General features: G+C 45.9%; 1 long non-coding RNA gene across 1 annotated transcript in view; it reads left to right on the forward strand.

The window, feature by feature from the left end:
- Positions 1-10837, forward strand: part of LOC309374877 — a 36032-nt gene extending 25195 nt beyond the window's left edge. Inside the window, exons 2-3 of the long non-coding RNA XR_014170739.1 lie at positions 7029-7178; positions 10486-10837. This is a non-coding gene — a long non-coding RNA (uncharacterized lncRNA). The remainder of the gene's footprint in view (positions 1-7028; positions 7179-10485) is intronic.
- Positions 10838-15536: the final 4699 nt, after the last annotated feature.

Here is a 15536-nt window from a genome sequence, read left to right on the forward strand (position 1 = left end):
AACTATAAGTAATGTCCCAAGTTTTTAATGTTCATGAATAGTTCATAAATATTTTGCAAATTTTAAAGGTCTCTGCCTGGAAGCAGCTAAGTCTTCTCCTTTCCTCTGAAACTATCAGAGGCTTTCAGAATTGGCCATGAGCTGAGATAGTTGGTGCTCAGTTATCAAACAGCCTCTTGTTAATGGCAGGCAGTTTCTATATTTAGATACTGAATGGCCTAAACTAGATATTCTCCCCAGTAACCATAGCAGTTAGAGAGTTAGGGTAAGACCTTTTTCCTACTTCAGCATGGTGGTGACCCATATCACTTTCAATTTTTTTCTGTACCGGTGGACTGTTGATTCAACTTAGTTTGTTGATTAATTAGGCACATGCTATCTGCAAAAAATAGGGACATGGGTGGCGCTGTGGGTTAAACCACAGAGCCTAGGGCTTGCCAATCAGAATGTTGGTGGTTTGAATCTCCGCAATGGGGTGAGCTCCCGTTGCTTGGTCCCTGCTCCTGCCAACCTAACAGTTTGAAAGCATGAAGTGCAAGTAGATAAATAGATACCACTCTGGCAGGAAAGTAAATGGTGTTTCTGTGTGCTGCTCTGGTTTGCCAGAAGCGGCTTAGTCATGCTGGCCACATGACCCGGAAGCTGTACACCGGCTCCCTCGGCCAATAAAGTGAGATGAGCGCCGCAACCCCAGAGTTGTCTATGACTGGACCTAATGATCAGGGGTCCCTTTAGCTTTATCTGCAAAATGCACTGGTTCCATTTATTTCAAATGCATTGTGCCTCTTTCCTACTCTTTCCAGTGTCTTCCACTGTGAGAGACAATATGGTTGAGCAACACACGGAGTTTCATATATGGTGTTTGTCGGCATCTGTCTACCTCCAGAGAAAATGGAGTATGCCTCTGGGGGGTGAAGTTCAACCACTGCATTATCATCACTGAAGTGACCTCTCTGGAGTGCAAGCCTGGGCAGTGTGTCTGGAGGTCCTGGGCTGCCTAAATGACAAGACCCCTCTCTCTCTGCCTCGCTGATGTGGTCCAAAGGAAAGCTGAGCAATACGTTTGGCACCAGCTTGGCTGCAGGAGTTGCCAGAAGAAGGTCTACAAGGCACCTTCCAAGAATCTTAGGGGCTCCACTCTGGTGGGAAAGCATTAAAAATAGGACTGCTCCTCTGTAGCCTAAAACAATACATTCCACAAGTAAAGGTAAAGGGGCCCCTGACCATTAGGTCCAGTCGTGGCCGACTCTGGGGTTGTGGCGCTCATCTCGCTTTATTGGCCGAGGGAGCTGGCATACAGCTTCCGGGTCATGTGGCCGGCATGACTAAGCTGCTTCTGGCAAACCAGAGCAGCACACGGAAACGCTGTGTACCTTCCCGCCAGAGTGGTACCTATTTATCTACTTGCACTTTGACATGCTTTTGAACTGCTAGGTTGGCAGGAGCAGGGACCGAGCAACCGGAGCTCACCCCGTCGTGGGGATTCGAACCGCCGACCTTCTGATCAGCTAGTCCTAGGCTCTGTGGTTTAACCCACAGCGCCACCCACGTCCCACAAGTACACCACACTATTCCACAAGTAGACCACACTATTTTTTGGAATGCTTATCCGTGGCTCATGATGAAAGAAAGTGACCGCTCTTCACATCAAATGGAGGGTGCCCTTTGCGTGCCCACGCATAGCACCAACGATCCTACAAGACTCCCGGCAGAGTACTCCTGGACTGCCTCCCCAAGTTGTAAACCTTGAGGTTCTCACCAAACCTCAGTTCCAGGAACCAATCGCAACCGGGGAGGCGTAGCCAGGGGAGCAGACCAAGTAAGGGTTGGGTCCACTCTTTAAGCATAAAAGGGGGTGAAGCCTACCTTGGTTGCGTGCAAGGGCATCGTGCTAGCAAAAACAGTGATCACAGACTTGGAACAACTCCGTGCCATGCACCCTAGCATTTCCATCTGTTGGTCAGAACGCATTCCACATTTGCAATGGTGGAGTGCTCACAAACCATCCAGGCTGAATTACACATTGGAAAAAAATTAACAGTTTCAAACTGTTTCAATATGCAGTTACAGCGGCAAGAATACTAATGGCCCAAAAATGGAAGCAAGAGGAACTACCGACCTTGACTGAGTGGAGAATGAAACTTATGGATTATGCAGAATTGGATAAAATGACTGGTATCAGAATTGGATAAAATGACTGGTATTAGATATCAGAAAGATCACAAATTCATTGAGGACTGGGGAAGGTTTACGGAATATCTGAAAACTGTATGTGATGAACAGACAACGCTAGTGGGTTTTAAAGAGGCTTTGTGATAAACCAAGGTATATTGTAAGAAAGAAACTGAGATGGAAGGTTATTATCAAATCGGCAATACTACATAGAAAATGTGTAAAGATATGAAAAATGGATGATTGAAGGAGGTACTGGTGGAAGTTCAAAAACTGTAAATTGGTAAACATGGTTGTCAAAATTATTTGTTAAAGAAAAACTTAATAAAAATGTATATATATAAAAAAAGGAAAAAAATTAACAGGGCTATCCACTCGGCAATCTTGCATCTTGGGGGCCGAGTCGTGAACCATCTGGACATTAAAACCTACAGAAGGGATATTTTTAGGCCTGACGGAGTGCACCTTACCACCACAGGAAATGAACACTGATTGGACAACATCAGGCATGGCCTCCTGGAACGGTTGTCAGACTGCTAAGGGTTTTTTCAGGTGTAGGTAGTCTTTGTGGCGAGACCACGATTTTGTGGTCTCAAGTGGTGGTTATAGGCCTTGGTCAGAATCCTTTAGTCTATCTTCCCTAAAGGGGTGGGTGTATGAAGCAGTGACCACCCCTCCCCCGTGGTGGCGATCCCAGGGTTCCCCATTAAAGGGGTTGTGTTGAGGGGAGTCAGTGGCCATACCCTGAAAGGTTGTCAGTGCACTCCCCTGTGTTGCAGTGAAATGGGGGGCGGGCAGGCTGTCTGCTTAAACATACGTCTTCCAGAGCCAGCCCAATCCCCAAACAGATTGGATGACCCTGATGTGCCCCAGATGCCTGGGAGGTATATACTTAGGCCCAATGCCTAAGCCAAGGTCTTCCTACATCTGAAAGTTTAATAAAGTTGTGGCCAATTTTAATCCCATAACACAGGCATGTCCAAAGTCCGTTTCAGAGGTTTAATCCAGCCCCTGTGGCAGTTTATTTACTGGGTTTAAATCCTAAAGAAACCCTCAAAAACTTCAATCCTAAAGAAACCCTCAAAAACTTCAACTCTAAAAAAGTTCAACAACTTCAATCCTAAAAAAAAAGCTCAACAACTCTGGTTGGCCTTCTGGTCAGTCCCAACAGCCCTTCACTTCATCAAATCTGGCCTTCTTTGAAAAAAGTTTGGACACCACTGCCAGAACACATTGTCATGAGTCATTATTCCAACTGGGTGTTGCCTGGGGGTCTCCGCCTGGGCGCACAATATATCAAACAATGCCTCCTTGGAGACTCTCCCCTGTGACTTTCTTAATGCAATGTCTTCCAGCAATGAAATAATGCCGGGGGATGGAAATTTTCCAAGAAGAACATCAGAGGATGCCACTTTTGGTGCCTCCAGATTGCCAGTATTTTGCAAGTGGTTTCAAGGGCAATGTTATGTACTGAGTTGAATAGGATCCAAAATGCAGCAGTCTGATTGGTCCTAGAACAATAGGATCCAAAATGCAGCAGTCTGATTGGTCCTAGAACAATGCGGCAGTATGATTGGTCCACAGGAGCCACCCAATCCAGCTCCAGGTGGAAGTGAATCCACAACCTGATTGGCCTACAGGAGAATCCCGGAATTAGCCAATCACGTGGGGCCCATTGTGTAAATAATATATATAAAAGCAGACATCCTGGGGGAACTTCCATTCCTCCTCACCACTATGAGCTGAATAAAGAGCATGAAATCCACTCTCGACTCCGAGTATATTTCAGGCATCATGGAACTTTAGGTTTGTAGAATTAAAGCACATTGAAGGGGCTCTGTCTCCTTAACACAACAAATCAACTTGATAAAAGATCCAGGCTTTTTGTAGTTCGGAAGATGATGGGCAAATGCATTGAAAAGTGTGGAATGCATAAATGGCTAATGGGAAGACCTTGCAGAAAAATCAGGATGGGTGCAGGATGAATATAAGCGCCATACAAACAAATCAGAATAAATGCTCAGTCAAGACTGGATATGTGGTAGCCGCTGTTATGTCTGAAGGAACCCTCTCTACTTGTTTATAAAAAACAATATTGTAATGGTTGAAGATGATGCAAACAGAAAAATGGTTTACCGAAGGAATGGAAACTTTGAAACACAAAGTCAAGTGTATCAGTGATTTCAATAAGACAACAAATGATGACCTAACTGATGTTATGCTAGGAATAAAATAGAAATATGCTGAGACTAGGCCAAGCCTGGATGGGAGACAGAAAAGCTTAGAGAAACTATTACGGAATGATAGCTGAGCATCATGTTAGCGTGACAGGAGATTCTGAGCACACACAAAGAAGTTACAGTGACAGAGTTTTTCAAGGGCTCCTAACAGTTCACTGAAGATGCAGTGGCAACCAGTTCCATCCATGCAATAAGCAATGTTTAAAAATAACACCCCTCCTGAGCTGACAATCATCGTGGAAGAACAAAGATTTGTGCGGATGAAAGGAAGGAAAAGTTCAGTGATATACAGTGACTGTTCGTAGTGAGGTTGAGAGGAATTTGTACTTCTGTCCAGACGCTGCTTATTTCACTGTTCCCCAAAATCATTTTCCCCTTGAATTAAAACTGGAGACATACTTTATTATTATTAGTAGTATTTTTAACACCTGAGATGGTTTGCTTTCAGAATGTGGGAAGACAAAGGCTTACCTGCTCTTTCAGAAATCCACCCTTCTGTGTTCTACATGGGCATTTCATCAGCTACTTATTTTTGCAATGTGTATGCAGTGGTACCTTGGGTTACAGATGCTTCAGGTTACAGACGCTTCAGGTTACAGACTCCACTAGCCCAGAAATAGTACCTCGGGTTAAGAACTTTGCTTCAGGATGAGAACAGAAATTGTGCTCCGGTGGCGCGGCAGCAGCAGGAGGCCCCATTAGCTAAAGTGGTACCTCAGGTTAAGAACAGTTTCAGGTTAAGAACGGACCTCCGGAATGAATTAAGTTCTTAACCCGAGGTACCACTATATCCCAATTTTTGCATAAGGACAACAAGATAATAATAAAAACAGTAATGAATAAGGAAGCAGAAGGAAAGGTAAGGATGCTCTGGTGACTCATAATCCTAACATAGCAGGAACTCCATTAAAAGCTGGAACCAGTTATCAAATGCCATTAAAAGCCAAAGAACAGGATGAACTTCCTGGCACCCAAAGAACAGGAAAGAAAGAAGCATGAGGGGTTTCCCCCCCATAACTTGGGGTGCTTCCAAGTGACTTGTTACTGAGCATTCATCCTGATTGGATTAGATGATGTGTGTCAAAGCATAGGTTACCCCATACTTTTCAATGCATTTTCTCCTCACTTTCCTTATTGCAAAAAGTCCAGAATTCCTCAGCATCACCTACACTGACGGGTATCAGTTCTCCAGGGTCTAAGACTTGTGGTCTTTTCCAGCGGCACTTGGAGTTGCCAGGGATTGGACTCTGGGATCTTCTGCACCCAAAGTACATATTCTGGCATTGAGTTATGCCCCTCCCACAAATATTTTGGCCATGGAGGGGTTTGAATCCGTGAACTCCTGGGTATATGTTTGCTTGCACCTCAGGGTCCCAATTGACCCAGTGCAGACATAGATTTCGTTCTTTGTTTTCTTCCAGTTCCCACTATTAATAGTAGCCTGAGTATAGTTAACAAATTCACATGAGCAAATAAATGTTGGTGTCATTAAAGGTAAAGGGACCCCTGACCATTAGGTCCAGTTGTGACTGACTCTGGGGTTGCGGCGCTCATCTCACTTTATTGGCCGAGGGAACCGGCGTACAGCTTCCGGGTCATGTGGCCGGCATGACTAAGCCGCTTCTGGAAAACCAGAGCAGCACACGGAAATGCCGTTTCCCCTCCCGCTGGAGTGGTACCTATTTATCTACTTGCACTTTGACGTGCTTTCAAACTGCTAGGTTGGCAGGAGCAGGGACCGAGCAACGGGAGCTCAACCCGTCGCAGGGAGTTGAACCGCTGACCTTTTGATCAGCAAGCCCTAGGCTCTGTGGTTTAGACCACAGCGCCACACGCGTCCCTGTTGGTGTCATTAGAGTCATAGCAAATGTATGTGTTGTAAAGGAGTTATTATTTTCAGTCATGATTTTACAAAGTAGCACCAGAAAGGGTGGGCAGGAGGGGAGAGGATTGTTTGCCATTGTTTTCCTTACTTTGCCAACACACACTATAAGGTGACGAGTATATTTTTAATCTGAAGAAAGCTACTTAACGTTACAACGCCCATTCATGGAATTAATGTATATTCCCATTGTAGATTTATAATGCCATATCGGGAACAAACTGCCAGAGGTCCTAACCCGCTTTTTAAATGGAGTTAACAAACGAAATAGAAATACGAAACCGAAAGCACACACAACCCTCCACATTAAACTCACGTTTTACCTGTAATTTTGATCCTTTTGGGTTAAAGGAATGTTCAAATGCTTTCACAGTAGTTTTTTTTTTGATTGAAAGAATTTGTAATTGGATTTCCAAACATGCTGCTTTCATCTTGGGCAGTACAATATGCACTTTGATAATAACACGGCTATGTCATTAGAAAGAAATCCATTTACGAGCTTCGGCATAAAATGAGATACAGAAGGAGACAATAAAATGCTTTCTAACATAATGTACCTTATTTTTCATTGTATTCCATGCCTGCATTATGAATAAGTAATTTTATAAGTGCATCACCAATACGGTTCGCCTGATCAGTGGCTGCTGTCTGTGAGCTGTCAGCTTTCTGTTGCCACCAAAACCGTTCTCACTATCGCATGAATATCTAATGAACTTTATGCAACTTTATTACAGATCAGAATCGGGGGCTAGGAACTTTTTTCATGAATTTTAAAGTCATCTGAATAAGAAAAATGGAAACTGTCAATACCAAAAGGAGGAAAAACGTGAACATGTACAAATTGTTGCATTCCCCCATCATCCTGAATTTCCCCCGATTTTCATGTAAGTGTTCATTACACTTCCATGTATTCACTGCAGCTTTTCTTTTTGTAAGTTGTTTACCTGCCAGCTGTTCTCAGCTTTAGGGATTTTGTCATGTGTTTTTTTCTCCAAAGAACAGGAATGTAATAATAATAATAATAATTTTTATTTATATCCCGCCCTCCCCAGCCAGGGGGTTGATTCAAGCTAAGACCATTTAGTTCAAGGGTAGCCAAAGTGTTGCCGTCCAGAAGTCTTGGACAAGACTTCTCCACATCCCTCTGACCTTACCAACACCTTACTGTGAAGATCTACTCATAACCATGACTTTTTAGAGTTGGTGACTTGTGGAAGTCTTTTGGTAGTTCACCACACCTCAACCAGTGTGATGCAGAGTCTTCAGAGATTTCCTGCTCCCAGCAGAACAGCTTCTTCCAGAGTCCTCAGTTAAGGGGAAAACTCTGTCGGAACCAAGGGATGAAAAGCCAGCTGGAGTGTCTCCCCTCTCAACCTTGCGACTGCGGAGATCCATTGACTTCTGCTCCCCAACATGCGTCTGTGACTTAAACAGAGCAGGCTTGAGCACACATTACTCGGTAGTGTAAACTTCACAGCAGATGAGACTTGAGGCACGGACACAATACCAAACTACGCATTTATTATACATAAATCAGGAAAAAGGAAAACATGGCTTCTCTCCTTGCTGTTTTTCTCGGAGAGAGACTGAAAAACAAAAGCAATACAGAGCGGAAGTTCCGCTCACGCCAGCAATCTGTGCTGGGATGTAAACAGACATGTGACATGCAACAATCCACATATCTGCAGCAAATGGTGGAATGGAATCTACCAACATCCTTCCCCATTACATGTAATCCATGGTGCAGTATTTCAGCCTAACTGCAACTGCTGTACCTAAACCTGAAGTTGTTCCCTGTTAACAACTTTTGACAATGGATCTGCAGGAATTTCGTTTCCTGGCATGTAGGGCACCTGAATAAGTCCTTTCTGGATACATTCCTTTACATGATGTAGTTTTATCTGCAAGTACTTAGTTCTTTGCTTGCAACTCTCTGAAGCTAGCGAAGTCAAACAGGACAGTTGCAACAACCATTCACAATCCAAAAGGAAGTATGACAGTGTAATGAGTTCAGCTTCACAAGAACGTAGGCTCACTGTTGTCTGCTTCTTGCATGACCAGCCAAACTGTGCTCTCTCACACAGTTCAAAGTAACAGAGTGTTCATGGTCTCCAGACACAAGGGAAAGCTGAAAACTGCTGTCTACTTCATAGAGTTATTCTGGTCTTTGAAGTAAAGATATATATGTACAGAGAGATCTGCTAACAACTTCACCAGGCTAGCTGTCAGGGACTGGGCAGAGGAGAAATGGTGGAGACAACCTCCTCAGCCTGACCCTTCCAGAGAAGAAGACAGTTCAGAATTACAACAGGGGTTTGAGGGAGGTCACAGCTCAGAGGAAGATGAGGGGAAAAGTTGGGAAATAACGGGAGAGGAGGAGGAGGCGGAGCAGCTGACTGACACATTATCACTAGAAAGCATTCCAGACCCACCACCCCCCAGAACCAGGAGAGCCTTAAAAGTAGGAGAGCAAAGAGCTTGGAGACAGATGGCCCTAAGCAGCAACCGTAAGGTGTGTGCGTGTGTGTGCACGCTGTTGATGAATGAGGAAGTGGGAGAAAAGGGGGTGGAGAATTACTCGGGACAACGCCATTATTCCAAGAGGCGGCATTCTCAAGCCTCTCTCTGTAAATATTGAATAAAAAGCAGATGGTAAGGATGTTTCCTTGTCTTATCCGTTCCTGGCAACCTGCTGTGGGGGTTGGTTCCTCTGCTGCCTGACACTAGCTAATGCACAGCCTCTTCCCCTGACTCTCACAGATTCAGAGTCAGACCCAGATATGCAAAACAGGACAACAGCAGGGCATGACATGGACAGGCCATAACAACAGTACAATGAAAGCAGTATAATGAAAGCAATGCTCTAGAGACTATTATTCTGTTATACTTCAGTGGTACCTTCAGTTGCTAAAGGGATCCATTCTGGAGGTCTGGCCGCATCCTGAGGAATTCACAACCAAAGGACTGCTTCTGCGCACGCGTGCATGGTGAAACCCAGAAAAATACTTCCGGGTTTGCCGCGTTCACATCCCGAAGTGTATGTATCCAGAGGGATATGTAAGCGGAGATACGACTGTATTATAAATGGCCTCAGCTCTGTATATCTGAAGCGGCATCTCCACCCCTGTCATTCAGCCCAGACACTGAGGTCCAGCATTGAGGTCCTTCTGGCGGTTCCCTCACTGCTAGCAGTGAAGCTGCAGGGGACCAGGCAGAGGGCCTTCTTGGTAGTGGCGCCCACCCTGTGGAATACCCTCCCATCAGATGTCAAGGAGATGAGTAACCATATGACTTTCAGAAGACATCTGAAGGTAGCCCTGTACAGGGAAGTTTTTAATGTTTGTGGTTTTATTGTGTTTTTAATATTTTGCTGGGAGCTTCCCAGAGTGGTTGGGGCAACCCAGTCAGATTATCATTATCAATATTATTAATATTATTATCCTGCTACAAGTTTCTCATGGCCTTTAGCTAGAACAATAAAGTCATGATCTGGGCTGAGAAAAGAGTATGACAGAGAGAGAGAGAGAGAGAGAGAGGGTGGCCCCCAGCTTTTGGCCCTGCCCCACCCACATTTGGCTCTGACCCCACTCACTGATGGCATGTGACTCTCTCCTGCAGGAATGCTGCCTTTAATAGAAAAAATTCTCCCCACCTGTCAGGGAACTGACATCGGAGCCAGAAGTGGAGGCAGGGCTCCCAAGCGAAGCCGGAGAAGGGCCAAGCAGGGAGAGAGGGGACTCATCGGCTGGGGAAGGAAATCAGCGTAACACCAGGGATAAAGGGGGGCGGATGGGGGAATCGGAGAGAGGGCTCCAGGACTCTTCACTGGAGACCAGCGGGGAGAGCACAGGTCCTCCGCTACCCACACCCACCCTGCGCAGAAGACTTCCGCGCAGGGAAAGTAGGCGTAGATTTGGCGTCAAAGAACTTCTTTGCTGGAAGAAGTTCAAGAAATGCCCACTGACGGATTCTGCTAGTGACTGAACAGCCACGAAGTGAAGGGCTGTCCAACCAGGAAAGGTTTAACCAGGTTACCTAGCCAGGAGTGGCGGCAACTTATGCACGAGCAACCCCATATAACCATTACACCACCCTTTCCCTGAACCTTTCATGAGTTGACCAGCCTTTTAATTTCTCAGTTCTGTAGAGGGTGATCTTCTACTTACCATCCCCTTTACTTTGCCTCCCCAGTGCTTGGAGTGCATTGCAAACGGAGAACTCAACCAGACCAGCTTCTGCGTTGCAGCAGAGTGTTTTTGTTTAAAGCTTTCCCCATTTCTCCCTTCCTCCTTTGCTGGAGACTGAGCTGCTCTCTCAGCATGGGGGAATTTAATGTCAAAGGTGAAGTTCTTCCAAGGTTAATGCTGATTGGATAGGAACCACTGAAGCTTTGTCTATTACTGCGTTATTCACAGAGGAATATTGCTAAGAAGTGTGCACTGCCGGTGGCATTCTTTTGAAAGCCATTGCTGATCATCTCATCCTGTGGTATTATCTACAGATCATATACTGGCTAATAAACATTTATTTTGATGCGTTTTAAGTCTGTTGCAAATTTATTCATTGTTTGCCTGTAATGTTTAGTATTGTCTACACTGATTGGCAGTAGTTTTCCAGGGTTTCAGGCAGGGAATCCCAACAATTTGGGACCTTTGGCTCTGCCATTGACCCACAAGTTTTCTTTGTAGTATTTGTAATATTTGAAACTGGGATTAGCTGAGAGAAATCAGAATATTGCTTAAGGAGTTATGCACATTAAAAAAAGAGAAGAATCTGAAGATAAGCATAGCAAGAGCCATTTAGACACAATACTGAAATTTTAGGGAAGAGCATGTCAAGTTAAATGATATGTTTCAGGAACAGGGGAAAATGCATTTGTTTTTTTGAAGCAGAAATATTCTGAATGTAAGGGGAAGCCTTAGAAACTAGTAAATGAAAGGGACAACATTATTCCTTCTATTATGATAGATGAAAGTGAAGGAGGAGATTATGGTTAAAATAGCTGCAGGAAACAATATGACATTTTCCCTTTCGATAAGAAAGTTTATGAGGTTGACTCAGGTCCTACAACCAAAAATGTTTCAGGTTGCAGGCCCAGGTGCAGTGAGTCCACGACTGTTGAAGCCCTCAGTGAGACAAGTTAATAAAGGCACAGGACAACGAACATGGGTTTGAATAGGCCATAACTTTTACTGATTACAGGTAAGTCATTTTCACAGAATTAGAATTGCAGAGTTGGAAGAGATGACGAGGTTCATCTTCTGCCCAACATGGGGCTCAAACCCACGACCCTGAATTTTGGAGTCTCAAGCTCTACCGACTGAGCTATCCCAGCCAAAGTTGTAGGCACTGGGCATGTATCCTGAATCAAGCAGCCCAGCTGCTGGTTGATTATTTTGGTCAGGTCGACTCTGGATTAAAGATTACCCTGCGACATGCATCAAATTGGGGCAACCATCAAGGACCACCATTCTGGAGAGGTGCCTAAGGCCCATCAGCCTCTGACAGGGTATCTGGCCAGGTACTCCCTTCTGGACCCCTCGCATTGGGGATGGACTCCCAACCCCCACCTTCAAGTAGGGATCCACCCAATGCCTTTTCTGCCATCCAAGCTGGCCCCTTCCTGCTGGCTCACCGCCAAACCACTCACATCTGCAACTAACTCCAAAGGGGGTTGGCAATATCTCACTGTGACGCTAACATATATGAGAGAGTACTGGTGGTGGGGACATGGGTGGTGCTGTGGGTTAAACCACAGAGCCTAGGACTTGCTGATCAGAAGGTCAGCAGTTCGAATCCCCGCTATGGGGTGAGCTCCCATTGCTCGGTCCCTGCTCCTGCCAACCTAGTAGTTCGAAAGCACCTCAAAGTGGAAGTAGATAAATAGGTACCGCTCCGGCGGGAAGGTAAACGGTGTTTCCGTGTACTGCTCTGGTTCACCAGAAGTGGCTTGGTCCTGCTGGCTACATGACCCGGAAGCTGTATGCCGGCTCCCTCAGCCAATAAAGCGAGATGAGCACCGCAACCCCAGTCGGTCATGACGGGACTTAATGGTCAAGGGTCCCTTTACCTACACTTTACTGGAGGTGAAATAGTTAAACAGGTTGCCCAGTCAGGACCCAGGGGGAGGAATCAGTGGGACTATAAAACCAGCTTTGGGAGGGGCAAAGGGAGGAGTTTGTTGAAGAGTTTGTTGGGAGTTGGGTGGTTGGTTGGAGTGGGAGTGAATTGGGCTATAGTTGTGGCTAGGTTGAGTTAGTGTAATGAAATAGGCTGAGTCAGGAACAGTTAGGGGCTAGGCAGACAAGTAAATATTGGAGAGGTGGTTTAGTGAGTGAGAGCAGGTAGTGAAAGTTATAGGACTGGATAGGCACCCCATGAATGTAATTGACGGATACTGTTTATGAAACCACACGCTTGTTAAACTCCAATAAATAAACAAAAGTTTATGTTTCCATTTAACCCTGACTGGACTCAGTATTGTCCCAGGTAGGGCCTGGGTGGTGGCAGCAAGAAATAAAGTGGTGGCACAGGGATCAATAGACAGTGAAACGTCCAGGGACTCTGTGTGATCGCCACACTCACAACCACACCTCATGCTCAGTGGATGAAAAGTGCACCCCGTCTGGTCAGAACAGACTGTCATTGTCAAATGCAATGCCAGAGTGTGGAATTCCCAAACCTCTAAGCACAGCCCTGTTCATCTTTTTCCAAGCTTGGTTGACCCAAGCAGGTTTCACAGTGCCCATCCAGGGCACCCCAACATATCAGACCAAAGCCAGGAAACACGGGGGGTGGGCAGGGAGCAGTATGCTAAGCCTTGAGACCTGCAGTTGCTGTAAAGGTGAGGCCAGTGCCCTTCCTGCTGCCCAGATCGCTTTCTCATGGCTTCAGGCCATGCCAGCGGATTCTTCTGCAGCCAAACCAGATGAGCTGAGCTTGTGCATCTAGGCTGAGGTGGTGGCTCCAAGGCATTGCCATGGCAATGGCCCAGTGCACGATGCTGCAGCCACAAATCCACATTTCCATGGGGGACAAAGTGTGTTCTCCTTCATGGAGAGCACGTGTTGCGGTGGGGTCTGCTGAGCTACCCCTCTGTTACCAGGCAGGGTCTCTAAAGATGGCCTGGGGCAGTGATTGGTTCACTGGGTTGCTGGGGTAAAAGTTATGTTGCAATTTTGGTGGGAGGGGTAAAATGTTTAAATACTCTGCACGCAGCCTGGAGCTTTCTCTTTGCTGTGTGCAACGGATCACCCGCCCACCCGCCCTTGAGTAAGGGGTTGTTGCATTGACCTTGCTATGCCTGTCATGGGGTCGTCTGCCGTTGGGGCAGGGGCTTGGTAGGAATTTTGTCCATCTGGCTGATTGGCTGGGCCATTTGGTTTTTGCCTACTGCGTAGCAAATCGTCACAACTTGTAAGGTTGCGGTTAGGCATTGGTTATAAATTGGTGGAGGAGGGGTTAGGATAGGCTGGGCCTGCCCCTCCATGGTTGCTACGGAAAGGGAATTCCATTAAAGGAATCCTGGGGCTTGACATCTTTTCGTATAATCCCTGGAATGGGACTAGGGCCGGCAAGCCTTCGGGGAGCATGCGGATGAGAATTGAGGGTCTGTGACTCAGCTCCATTTCTCCCCGACTTGCTTTCCCCCACACTGTCTTTCGGTGGTGCCCGGAAGTCAGTTCTGTCCCCAGGCGGGGGGACAGATAGTCTTAACCAATGCCTAAACAACCACTCACGGTTTTGTACAGTATTTAAATAAAGTTGTGGCCAAAATTATGCCAAAAACCTTAAACAAAAATTAAGTGTGCGTTGTGAGTTATTTGGGGGGTGGCTTGGGGACCTCGACACGCAAAACTTGAAAAAGGATAACCGGAAGGAATGGGTAAGTTTTGTGACCTTGGGTTGACCCACTGTGAAAGGAATGGGTGTTATAATCAGTGGGGTTAAGCCCACAAGCAAGCATGGCCTTCTTCAAAACTGCTATAAATTGCCACAGACGTGGCTGCTTTATATGTGTGGGTGGCGGACCTGAGTGATGCCTAGGCCACCCAGGTCCACCAGCCAGGCCGCACCTCCCAGCCTGCCTGCGACTGGCCAATTCAAGGCTCCCAGGGGCCAACATGGCTGCTGGAGGGGTGTTATGTATTCAATGGTCTGTGTTTGCCTGATCTTGAGTCTGGACTAAGGGTTCTAAGCCCCTGTGTTCTGATTCAATGCATGATATCCAATCACAGAGCATGTCAGGATTTGGGCCTTTGCCATTGGCCCTTAAATTCTGATTTATGACTCACAGCTTGGAAGTTTAGACAGCCAATCACGTTGGGAGTGGGAGTGGCCCAGGCCTCCAGAAATGTATATAAGCAGTTGTTTTGCCCCTGTTGTCCAGTTATGTAGTTCAATAAAGGTTTTTGCTGTTATCACTGTGTCTTGCCTTGTGGGAACACAATGGCTACGGCCCCCAAACGGCCATGGCTGTGCCGGGCCACAATAGTCAACTTCCCAGGATTACCAGTGAGTGTTTTATAATCATTAGAATATTTCTTGTACTGATACACAGGATACAGAAAAAAACTTTGCATTTTCCCCTGGGCAAAAAATACTTTGCTTTCAATGCTCATAAAAGCAACATCGCTGCTGGCCGTGCACAGGTAGGGTGGTGACTGCCACCCACAATTTATTTAGCAGTATCAATGCCGTAGCAAAACCAGTCTGTAATGTGAAGCCGGCACCTTCACAAACATCATATGAAGGGTTTTTAGTAGGAAAGTGGAAATTCTCTACCCAGCAAAACATTTGCTTAATCCTTTTTAAAAACCCCCCAACATATTTCCATTAGGGCACCTGGATCCATAACTTCATGTGATAAAATAAGTGTTATTCATATATGAGTGAACATAGTGTTTCGGTCCTTCTTGTGGGACTTGCCCCTGTTACTAGGGGACGTTTTCCTTTTACTGGAAGTGGTTAAGAAAATCTCAGCAGGCTTTGGTACAATTATCGTGGCCTGTGGTTTCCATCTTCTGCCCTCCTAGCTCTGCAGTTTCTCAACCGGTGGGAATTTAGCAAACTACTTGGAAGGAGTTCAGGTCAATCAGGCATCAAAATCTACCTTCTTCTCACACACTAGACGGTACTGACGCAGTCTGAAAGCTGCACTGTGCCTTTTCACACGGTGTGCTCACCGGGGACAGGAGCACCAGGGTTGGGAAATGGTGTCCAAAAATAAACACCTTTCAGGA

Source organism: Podarcis melisellensis (assembly GCF_964234715.1).
Source record: "Podarcis melisellensis genome assembly, chromosome: 7".
NCBI classification, from domain to species: domain Eukaryota; kingdom Metazoa; phylum Chordata; class Lepidosauria; order Squamata; family Lacertidae; genus Podarcis; species Podarcis melisellensis.